General features: G+C 48.8%; 1 long non-coding RNA gene across 1 annotated transcript; it reads left to right on the forward strand.

The window, feature by feature from the left end:
* The first annotated feature begins 988 nt into the window (after positions 1 to 988).
* On the forward strand, positions 989 to 6,858 carry LOC138750299 (uncharacterized). Its single transcript, XR_011349240.1, has 4 exons — positions 989 to 1,119; positions 2,251 to 2,440; positions 3,100 to 3,177; positions 6,314 to 6,858. It is a non-coding gene; the product is annotated as an uncharacterized lncRNA (long non-coding RNA).
* Positions 6,859 to 10,993: the final 4,135 nt, after the last annotated feature.

The following is a 10,993-nucleotide window of genomic DNA, read 5'->3' on the forward strand; positions in this document are numbered from 1 at the left end:
TGCAGTGGAGATGCTTTGGAATTGGGGCAGGAAATCGAGTGCAGGCAGGGAGAACAAGATCTGCGGGTGGACTGACGAGAGTGCAGGGTTCGGGAGCTTGGCAAGCATGCTGGCGGACCACGGCAAACTGGTAGACTTGTCCAAGCTCCTGGATCCACATCTTGAGAAAATAGGTCACCACGTGTGGTCCCACTTCAAGAAGTCGGGGTTCCCAAAATCTAAGGGGAATCAGAGGGTGCCTTTTGGCTGCCAGTGTTTCTCCTGAGAAACCAATGTGAGATCATAGAAAGGAAAGATTTGGAGAGGGCCCAGGAAAATAAGGAGATAAAGGTGGTCCAGCAGCGCTGCTGTGCACTGCAGGAGGCAGCGCAGACTCCCCCAACCTGAGCCACTGATGTCGAGATGAGAGGGACAGAGGAAGCCAACAGGCATGCCGATCAAGGTCTGACTCCCCCCCACACTCCCAGTGAGTGAGTTTGTACTGGCCATGGAGCGATTAGCCGAGGCCATTTGCCAGGATTCAGGCATTAAAGGTTTCAGAACAGGCCAGGAAGAGCATGAAATCAATTTATTTGCAGAAGTTGTTCTGATATATCTGACAGACCCAACACACTCATTGCCCACACTCAGGTGCTCCACCCTGGAGGACTATGGGGACATCTCTGGGTATAAGTTCTTTTGGGATATGTGCAAAATCATGTCACTTAGGAAGGGGGATTAGAGCCAATGTCAAGAAAATAGTCAACAAATGTGGCGGCAAAATGGGATCAAATATCTAGGAGTTAGAATAGATAACAACGAGTAATTTAGACCAGCTGAATTATTCTCCCCTTGCTTGGGGAAATTGAGGAGGATTTAAATGGTTGGATGTCCCTGCCCATTACACTAGGGGTGTCACAGAGAGGGGAGGTGTCACAGAGGGGGGAGATGATGACACAGAGGGGGTGATGATGTCACTGCATGGGGCAGCCATAGCTGAGTCGTGCCATGGCACAGCAACAAAAGAAAGATGTCTCTCCTGGAAGGGGATTCTGGCCCACGTGTCGGAGTAGGACACTGTCTCATCCCAGGGACCCTCTGATCAACAGGGTTGTGTTTGGAAGCACCCTGCACCCTTGGGTGAGATAAAGAGCCTGTTACATGCTCCCCTACTGGGACAGAGACTCCTCTGGCACCATCCTTTACCCAGTGTGGGCGGAGAGAATGGAGGCTACATTTAATCCCCTCTCCCCATCCTGAGTGCAGGGCACTTTATGAGGCAGCTGGAGGGGACTGTGGAGGGGAGAACAATGGCATGTGAGGGGATAAAGGGATGGGGTCTGTAGGACAGGAGGGGAGAACAAAGGAACGGGGTAGCACCACAGGCTAATGTCAAGGGAGATTGGATCAGAGATAGGGGACATAGGGTTGAGCTGGGGGGATGGGGTGCGAGGGGACGGAAAGCACTGGGGAAACCATGGGGGTGGTGTTGGGTGGGGGATGAGAGTGTGGTAGAGGATTTGGTGCAGGGGAGAGTGTGAGGTGTCTGAGGGAGAAGAGAAGTTGCGAGGGGGATGGAAGGCAGACCTTTCAACAGAAATGGGACAGAGCTCCCCCTCCACCTGGAATGGGATCTGTCCACTGAGAGACAGGACCGCTCCTCCACCCGCCACCCCCCCCCCCCCACCGTGGTTACAAGATCCCTTCCACCCTTGCATACACCCCCACACCCCCCCAACCGGGATAGGATTCTTTCCCCCAGTGGACCTTGATCAAGGTGCTAGAAAGTGTTTCTGCTGCGGCGGACCTAGCAGAGTTGACCGGTGAAGAGTGAGGCTCTCTCCGCACCACCTGCTCCCTCAGGCGATGAGATCTCGCTTGCATCATGGAAGATCACGGTGTTGCTGAGCTTCTGGGAATGTGGAGGGCTTCTGCTAAACCCGTGGTGGGGTTCAGAGTGGTTCATCTCCCCGGGATGTGCTGAAGGTCAAGGATGTCCCGATCCTCTCATGGAGGGAGGGTTGTAGACAAAGTGAACGTCTGCGGAACTGGCCTCAGTCTGAGGAGAGTGATCAAAGAGGGACCTGGGATGGCAATATTTCTACTTAGAGGCTGGAACGAACCACCAGAGGATCAATTCTGACATTTAGGTGACCCTTAGAAGGGAGTTAGAGGGAGGGGTAGAGACTAACTTGTACAGCAAGGCTGGGTTGGGATAAATGACCTGTTGTGTACGCTCTGGGTGTGTAAATGCTGCTGCTTCTGCCCCAGAGGACATGGCAATAAGGTCACAACAGAGGTGGCCACACCGTGTCATGGACCCAACGTCCCCAAGGTGGTGTCCTGCACAGATGTTAAAATCATCGACAATGGATCTTTCGGTGTGGTGTACCAGGCAAGGCTGGTGGACTCCGGAGAGCTGATTGCCATCAAGAAGATCTTGCAAGACAAGAGATTCAAGGTGAGGGGGAGGAGCAGTTGTGTGGAAATGAAAAACCCTGATATTTAAATTTAGGGCCTACAGCACGTTCACAGGCCCTTGCGACACATGAGCCCGTTTCACACAATTACACCCAATTGACAAACACCCCAAACACATTTTTGAAGGGTGGGTGGAAAGAGGAGCATCTGACAGAGACCAAAGCAGCCATGGGGTTTGGAAACAGAGAAAGTCACACAAACCCACAACAGCAGCCCCCCTCCCCACACACAACCCCCCACCCCACACACACACACACACTCACACACACACACACACACACACACACACACACACACACACACACACACACACACACACACACACACACACACACACACACACACACCTGGCAAATATCAAAGATTTTCTGCAAATTCATTGTTTAGTAGAAGCTGGGAAAACAATCATAAAAACTGAAATGATACTTCATTGAACCCCCTGACAAGTCCCCACTCCAGCTACACGAAAAGTCCCCCCCACTGACTCTCGAAAAGTCCCCCACTTCGGCCTCCCTTGGAGTTCCCCACCTCTGACCTCTTGACAAATCTCCTCCCCGCCTCCCCCCTCAACTTGGACAAGTTGCCCCTCAGGGCCCCGACCCATCGCCCAGCCTTGCTGATGTTCTTCTCTCGCCATAGAACCGCAAACTGCAGATCGTGCGAAAGTTGGATCACACCATCATTGTCCCTCTTCTCAACTTCTCCTCTGTAGTCAAGGTAAGATCCACCTGCACCCACCCCACCCTCACTCTGATGCATATCATTTGCTGCTACCTTCCCCATTCCTTCAATCGATCTGTCTCGCTGCAGCCTCTCTGTTGCCTCCATCCTGCCCCTCTGACCAGTGCTGACTCTTTGACGTTGGCTGCCCTGCTCCTCACCCATTAACTCATGACCTCTTGCCATTTCAACTCCAGACAGCAGCAGCCAAGACCACAAGACAAGGTCGCCAAATTCGGCCACTCAGCCCCTCCAGTCTGTTTCCCCAATTCATTTCACGAATGTACTTTCCCCCATAACTCACTTTTGGCACCTTTTGGTGCGCTTCCAAATCAACGCCTGCTCTGAATCGTCCCAACAACTCAGCCTCCACATGTTCGACCCCAGCCAACACCCGGCTGCAAACATTTCTCATCTCGAAACGTCAATGGTTTTTCTCCCCCGGTGAATCCTTGCCTCACGAGGGAGGGCGGTCAGAGCTGCACATTTTGTGCAGTCTCACCAGAAGCCGAATGATGGGGCAGCGGACGGGTCCACTACGGCCTGTTGACGCTCTGCTCGCTGAGCCGTTGGATTCATGCCATGTTGTGTTGAGCAGTGGGGGCATCAGGCCTACAGAGAGCAGGAGGGGCTGGCACTCCTGTTGGGAGAGGCACGGGGTTTTGGAGGGTAAATCCAGCTGACATGTTTGTATTGTGTCCAAGAGGAAGAGCAGGTTTATTTGAATCTGGGTCTGGACTATGTTCCCAAGACGGTTCACTGCATGGTCCAGCACTTCAACAAGGCCAAGCAGCCCATTCCCATGATCTACATCAAGGTGGTTGTGGGTCTGGGTGGTCAAGTTGTCCACTGGGGCAAGCTTGGATGGTGGGGTTGGAGGATATGAAGGAGTTTACTGGCTGAGTCTCGCTGGGGTCTGGATATCGATGAAGGGTGCATGAGGGTCTCAATGGGTATTGGTGAGGAGAGAAAGGGTAGTGAGGGGAGAGGGGTGGAGAGGATGATGAGGATGGATGTTGATTGGCAGGGAGGGGCCCTTCACCCACCTCCCCTTACCCTCAGGATATAGACCCGGCCAGTGTGGAGGCAGAGTGGGTCATGTTATATCGTTGTGTTGCCAGATGTTCATGTACCAGCTGTAGCAGAGCATGGCCTACTTCCATCCTCAGGGGGTTTTCCATTGAGACATCAAGCCCCAGAAGATGCTGGTAGATCCCGAGATGGCCTTCTTATTGCTCCTTTATTTCGGCAGGTAGATCCACCCATGTCTGTCCGTTCACCACCTCAACGCGGTCCTGATCCCTCTCCACAACACGGCCTTGTCCCCTCCCCACCAGCTCTCACCCCTCCCCCACCAGCTCTCTCCCCTCCTCCCTCTCCCAACTTGCCCCTTCCACAGCTTAATAACTTATTCTAAATATGATTGTGGGGGCCTTAGATGGAATGAACAGCCAGAAACCTTTCCTAAAGTGTCAGGTGCAAATCTCAGAGAGCATCCGCTTCAGGGGAGGGGAGATTTTTTTTATGCAGACAGTTGTGAGAGCTTTGAATGCGTCACCGGAGAAAGTGGTAGCGGTTGGTAGAATACGTACATATAAAAGTCTCTGAGACGAGCATGTGGATGTAAGGGAACAGAATTTTTACATGATAGAGGAATTTGGGGATATGGCGAGAAGGCAGGGTAGGTCGAGTTTGGTCATAAATTAGATCAGCCATGATCGTATTGAATGGCGGAGCAGGCTTGATAGGCCATTTTTGTCCTATTCCTGTTCCCACTTCCTATGTTCCTATGGGTGTGGTACAGGTCAAGGTTGTGGAGAACATTTACAAAGGTCAGTACAGCCTTTATGGGCCAAAGGGCCTGTACTGGGCAGCAATGCTTGATGTTCTAATGGATGCGGAAGCTCTGGGAAGGGGTAAGGGAGGGACTGGCCAGGAAGTCTGCAGATTCTGGGGCCGAGGGCAATGCCCAAACATGCTGGGCAAACTCATGGATAGTTTTGTGAGGAGCAGGTCCTGCTTCACGAGTCAAATTGAGTTTTTAGAGGAGGTGTCAAAGGAGATAGATGAAGGTCAAGGTCTGTATGTGCTGCACGAGGATTTTAGTAAGGTGCTTGACAAGATCCCCACGGAGGCCTCATTCAGAATGTCTGGAGGCATGGGATCCATGGAGCCTTGGCTGTGTGGATTCAGAATTGCCTTGTCTGCAGAAAACAGATGGTAGTAGTAGATGGAACAATGACTAGTGGCTCTCCAAAGGGATCTGCTCTGGGACCCCTGCTCTTTGTGATTTTTATGAATGATGATGGGAGTGGAAGGGTGGGTACGTCAGGGGATCACACAGAGGTAGAGATGTTGTAGACAGTGTAGAAGGTTGTCATAGGTCATCCAGTTTGCAGAGAAGTGACAGATGGAGTTCAATCCTGTAAATCAGATGTACTTAAATAAGCAACTGGTCCAGGTTTATTTCCAGAGCAATTTTCAAGGGCACGAATAACAGTTATTCCAAAGAAGGTTGGAGCCCCATTAAAAGTAGCTTCATATAGACCAATATCTTCATTGAATGCGGATTACAAGAATGTGTGGGCAGAGCACTTGGTTAATGGCAGGATTATGAACAGTGTGCAGGACAGAGAAATATTTAGATCCTGCTCCATATATCACTCAAGGTTGCTGTGCAAATTGAGAGGGAGTTTAAGATGGTGTATTGTGTGCTGGCCTTCAGGAGTCAGGGGATTGAGTTCAAAAACCGAGAGGTATCGTTGCAGATGTATAAAATTCTCGTCAGACCACTCTTGGAATATTGTGTGCATTCCTGGGGCGAGAATACCAGAGGACGTCTAAATAAGGTGAGCTGAGGGAAATTTAGGCAAGACATAAGGCGTACATTTTATTCACACAGAATGTAGTGGGTGGCTGGAATGCATTGTCGGGGTAGTAGCGGAGGCTTGTCCAAAAAAGGCATGAAAAGGATTTTAATATGGACAGGAATTCAAGAAAAATGGAGTACTGGTGTGAGGGAGGGGAGGGTTCAGGGGTAGGGGGGATGATGGGGGAAGTGTTGGGACCCTCCAAAGTCATTGTGTTCAGGCCTCAGAGACAGTATCTCTTTCACTCGTATTTCTCTTCCCAGGAGAAGGAGCGATCTCAGAGACAAGACACGAGTCCAGAAGAACCTCGCATCCCAGCTGAACAGAGGACGGACAACATCATGATGGCCTGAACCCATCCCCGTCGTATCCCTCTGGCCCTGCCAACCCCATTCCCTGCCTCTTCCATGTCCCTTCACCCACTTCCCCTCTTCTCCTCCACCCCTCCTCCATCCCAAACCCCACCCGCTCATCTTCCCCTTCCCCTGCCCTCACACCTATGCCCTAACCCCAGCCCTCCACTCTTCACCTCCCTCTTCCCCTCCGCCCTTCCCTTCCCCATTCCCCCTCCCCTTCCCCTCCCCCATCCCCTCCCCTAACCCTCCCCCTTCCCCTCCCTTTCTCCTCCTCCCCTTCCCCTCCCCCTTCCCTTTCCCCTTCCTACCCCTAACCTAGGGGAAGGAGGGGGAGGGGAAGGGGGTAGGAGAAAGGGGGTAGTGGAAGGGGGTAAGGGTAGGGGTTGTGGTAAGGGGTAGGGTAGGGGGTAGTGGTAGGGGGTGCGGGGATGGGGAAGGGGTAGGAGGTAGGGTTAGGGGGTAGGTTGTAAGGGATAGGGTAGGGATAGTGGTAGGGGGTGCGGGTATGGGGAAGGGGTAGGGTTAGGGGAAGGGGGTAGGTTGTAAGGGATAGGGTAGGGGGTAGTTGTAGGGGGTGGGTATGGGGAAGGTGTAGGAGGTATGGTTAGGGGAAGGGGATAGTTGTAGGGGGTGCGGGTATGGGGAAGGGGTAGGAGGTAGGGTTAGGGGAAGGAGGTAGGTTGTAAGGGATAGGGATAGGGTTTAGTTTAGGGTTGGGGAAGTTGGGTAGAGTTAGGGTTAGTGTTAGGAGACATGGGGTAGGGCTATATCTTGGTTTATGGTTAGGTCTATAGTTCGGGGAAGTGGGCTTGTGTTAGGTATAGGGGAAGGGGGTAGGAGCAGGGGGGTAGAGGGGGAGTGAGGTTTGGGGTTAGGGGATGGTGGGTAGCATTAGGGTTGGGGTTAGGGGGTGGCATAGGCGTAGGAATAAAGTTAGGGTTAGTGGATGGGGTGAGGGTAGAGTTAGGGGACGTGGAGTGGTGGTAGGGGGTATCGGTAGTGTTAAGGTTAGGTTTAGGATTTTGTTAGGGGTTAGGGTTAGGAGGAGGAGGAAGGGAAGGGGTAGGGGAATGGGGGAGGCGAGCGGGGGACGGGAACTGGGGACTGGAAGGGGGAGGGGATGTGGGAGGGGAACGGGCAGTGGAAAGGGGAGGGGAACGGGGTAGAGGAAAGGGGAGGTGAACGGTGGACGGCATCCCTAGCCCCTCCCCTCCCCTTCCCTTCCCCCACATTTCCCCTGCCTCTCCTCTCCTCCTTCCAGAAGAAGCTGGGCCTCTTTCCGTCCAGAACCTCCCTGTGGTTTCAGAGCCTCCGTTTCAGGAAGTGCCTTCGACGCTTGCTGCTGGACAGACATCTTGTCTCTTGATTCATTCTGTACCATTGATAATAAATTTAAAAATGATTGGGTTTTTTAAAGCTTGAACTCAAAAGCTGGTCCAGATAGAGAAAACATAAACAGGCCCTTCAGCCCCTCTCTCCTGCTAGCTGAGCTGTTGTAATCAGTCCATATTCCTCTCACCCTTTTCATTCTTAGCTCCCATCCAGCTCATGTTGCCTTGTTAATCTCATGGCCTGTGGGAAGATGCTATTTCCCTCCCTGGCTGCTCTGCTTTTATTCCTCCATATCTCCTTCCCGATGGCAGGGCGACAAAGATGCTCTGTGTTGGATATCTATGAGTCTATTTACAGAGCCCATCCCTGCAATCAATCAGGGGACCGTTGCCTTGAGGTGGCACCCATGTTGCCTCTCCCTCAGCACTCTCAGAACACTACTGCACCCTCCTTCCCCTCGTCTCAGTAACCTGCTGACAATTCCAGTCAGCTGCCATGTCTATACCCTGCCCCACCTAAACCGATGGATCGACCAGCGCCTTCTCCCCTGAAGAGTTCGAGGAATCCACTCTCTTGCAATGTCCTGCTATCGAATGCCCTGCATCCTCCTTCCCACTTGGTTCCTCCTGTTATCAGGCGCCTGGATGGACCCCACCCTGTTGAAACTACCCGTGTTCTCACTGATCTCTCTGCGCCTCTGCCCTCCATCCAGGGGTCTTGGATTTCTTGTGGGGGTGGTGGAGAACAAAGCACCAACTTAAGGAGATGGGGAGCAGTACAAAGACCCCCAGGTCCAGGAGACAGGGAGAACCACACAGATACCCATCTCTGTCATTCGGGTAAAACCTGATTATCAGGTGCAATGTGCAAGGAACTTTCGGTCCTGCTGGACGTGGGCCAGGTTTGGCCCATCCCCACACCACCACCCTGTCAATTCCCAAAACAAATTTCCTATTCATGTGGGGGTCCAAAATGGATAGAGTCTGGAGAAGGACCGTGTACATCATCAATCAATGGGGACAAGGGTGTAACCAGCATGACCATAATTGTGTGTGGCTGTGCTTGTAACCAAAGTGCAAGGGCACCAAATGCTGCTCTGTGCTGAGGTTCTACCTGGCTCAGGTGTTGCGAAAGATTGGCCTGGCCCTGGTGCTGCACAATGTTCCAGTCAGCAGGACTTTGCCCCTTTACCTTCCTGGGAACGGTTTCATAGACAAACACATTTGACCACAAAGCCATCAGGCAGTGGTCAGCAGAGCATTGCTGACACAGAGACTCCAGGACTAGATGGGATACTGCGGGGTGGTCCACGGAGGAGAGCATCCAGAGATAGACATCCAGAACTGCTGGAAAACCAGAAACTCGGTGAAAGATGCCCTTCAGTTTGCCTGAAACCCAGATGGGAGTAGCAAACACTAGAAGACATCTGTCTAAAGCAAAGGGAGGAAGATTTAGGGGAGATATCAGGGGTATTTTCTTTTACCCAGAGTTGTGGGTGTCAAGAATGCCTTGCCAGGAGTAGTGATGAAGGCCAAAACATTAGGGACATTTTAGGGGTTCTTAGTTACATTGAGGGGCTGAGATCAAGGAGGATATTCTCCAACAGCAGAGGGTGGCAGTAACCACAAGATGTCAAAGTGGTGGCAATGAAGCTAAACAGAGACCGTCTAATGTGACTGTGCGCCTGGCTGCGGGAATTTGGACTTACGATATAAACCTTGCTAAGTGCTAGTTCAGGTTGGAAACGTTCGACTTCCTTGGGGGTCAAATCAACAGGCACGGAACTAAACCCTGCTTGAAAAGGTAGAGTTTGTTAAGTGCTTCCTCAAACCCCACATAATGAAGGGGCTGCAAGAATTCACTGGTACGATTAATTTTTATCACTGATTCATACCGGTTGTGGCCGACATCATTTTTTTGTTTTTAAACTTTATTTAAGATTTTATAACATGAATAACATATAGAATTATATTTAAAAATTAAGAACAAAATAATAAAATTACAATACAGTATCAGTAATCTAAATAAACTATACCCTCCCCAATAATTATTACACATTAATAACCCAACTCAAATTAGTCCAACCCCCCCTTCCCCCCAAAATAAAGAGTGAAGAATTAATAAAGTTAATAATATATGTGAGAAAAAAACCCACTTACAAAAAAAACAAAAACATAACCAATTAAAATACTAACAAAAAGAAAAGTAATTAATACTAAGATATCAGACTTAAAAAACATATTTAAATCAAACTTAAATGCATATATTTAACAGAGTTAAGATGAAACATATAATTAACAAACTTAATATAAAAAATTAGTAAAATCAGTAACATTGTCTATCAAAAATTCTGAAACAATAATCAATTCTTTAAAAAAAATTGTAGCATGAGAAAAAAAAAGATGAAAAATAAAACTTTCTCAATAGAGATAAACCTTCACCAAATATCAACTAACTTCACATCTATCATCATATTAGTCACATAAACTGCCATCTTAAAACAAAATTCCAACCTCATCAAACATTGTACAATTCAAATTTGGTACTCTTCCACCATTTTTCCCTTTTAACCTTGAATAATTACCCAATAAAAGCTCCAAAACCACATTTAAATATCCCCAATCATTACGTTAAAATTCAGATATCCAAATATAAAAATACATCTGCAACGAAATCTATATCTTCAACAAATGGAGCATAAGCCAAAAACAAAATTCAAGCCTCATTAAGAATTGTACAATTCAATTTATAACTTTCACCATTATTCCCTTCGTTCTATAACTAAAATAGCAAAATAATATACACCAGAATTACCACTCCTTTCACCTTAAAGTTAAAGAAAAAATATTAAAAAAAAACTTATCCATCCCATTCACATTTAAATTTCAAATATTCCTTATCTACTGAATAAACTTTACAAAAAAAACCACATGAATTTTTAGTTTTTTAAACAATCAAATACTTTCTTATGCTTTTTTTTATAAACACAAAAGAAAACCCTTAACTCTTTAATCTAATAATACAAAAAAAGGAAAAAAAAACAGGTAGGAGGTTAAAAATACCCCCTCCCGTCTAAACCGCGCAATGCGGTAACTCCCAAAAAAATGGGTGTGAGATAACTCACACGTAGCAGATGACTTTCAGGAAATAGTGCCCATCCAGTTCTCTCCCCCAACTCTCACTTCATCTTAAACTAACATCATCATTATTTAATATTTTAAAAAAAATTTTAAAAAAAGAACAACTCTTCTTTTA

The sequence above is a fragment of the Narcine bancroftii genome, unplaced genomic scaffold (assembly GCF_036971445.1).
Source record: "Narcine bancroftii isolate sNarBan1 unplaced genomic scaffold, sNarBan1.hap1 Scaffold_114, whole genome shotgun sequence".
NCBI classification, from domain to species: domain Eukaryota; kingdom Metazoa; phylum Chordata; class Chondrichthyes; order Torpediniformes; family Narcinidae; genus Narcine; species Narcine bancroftii.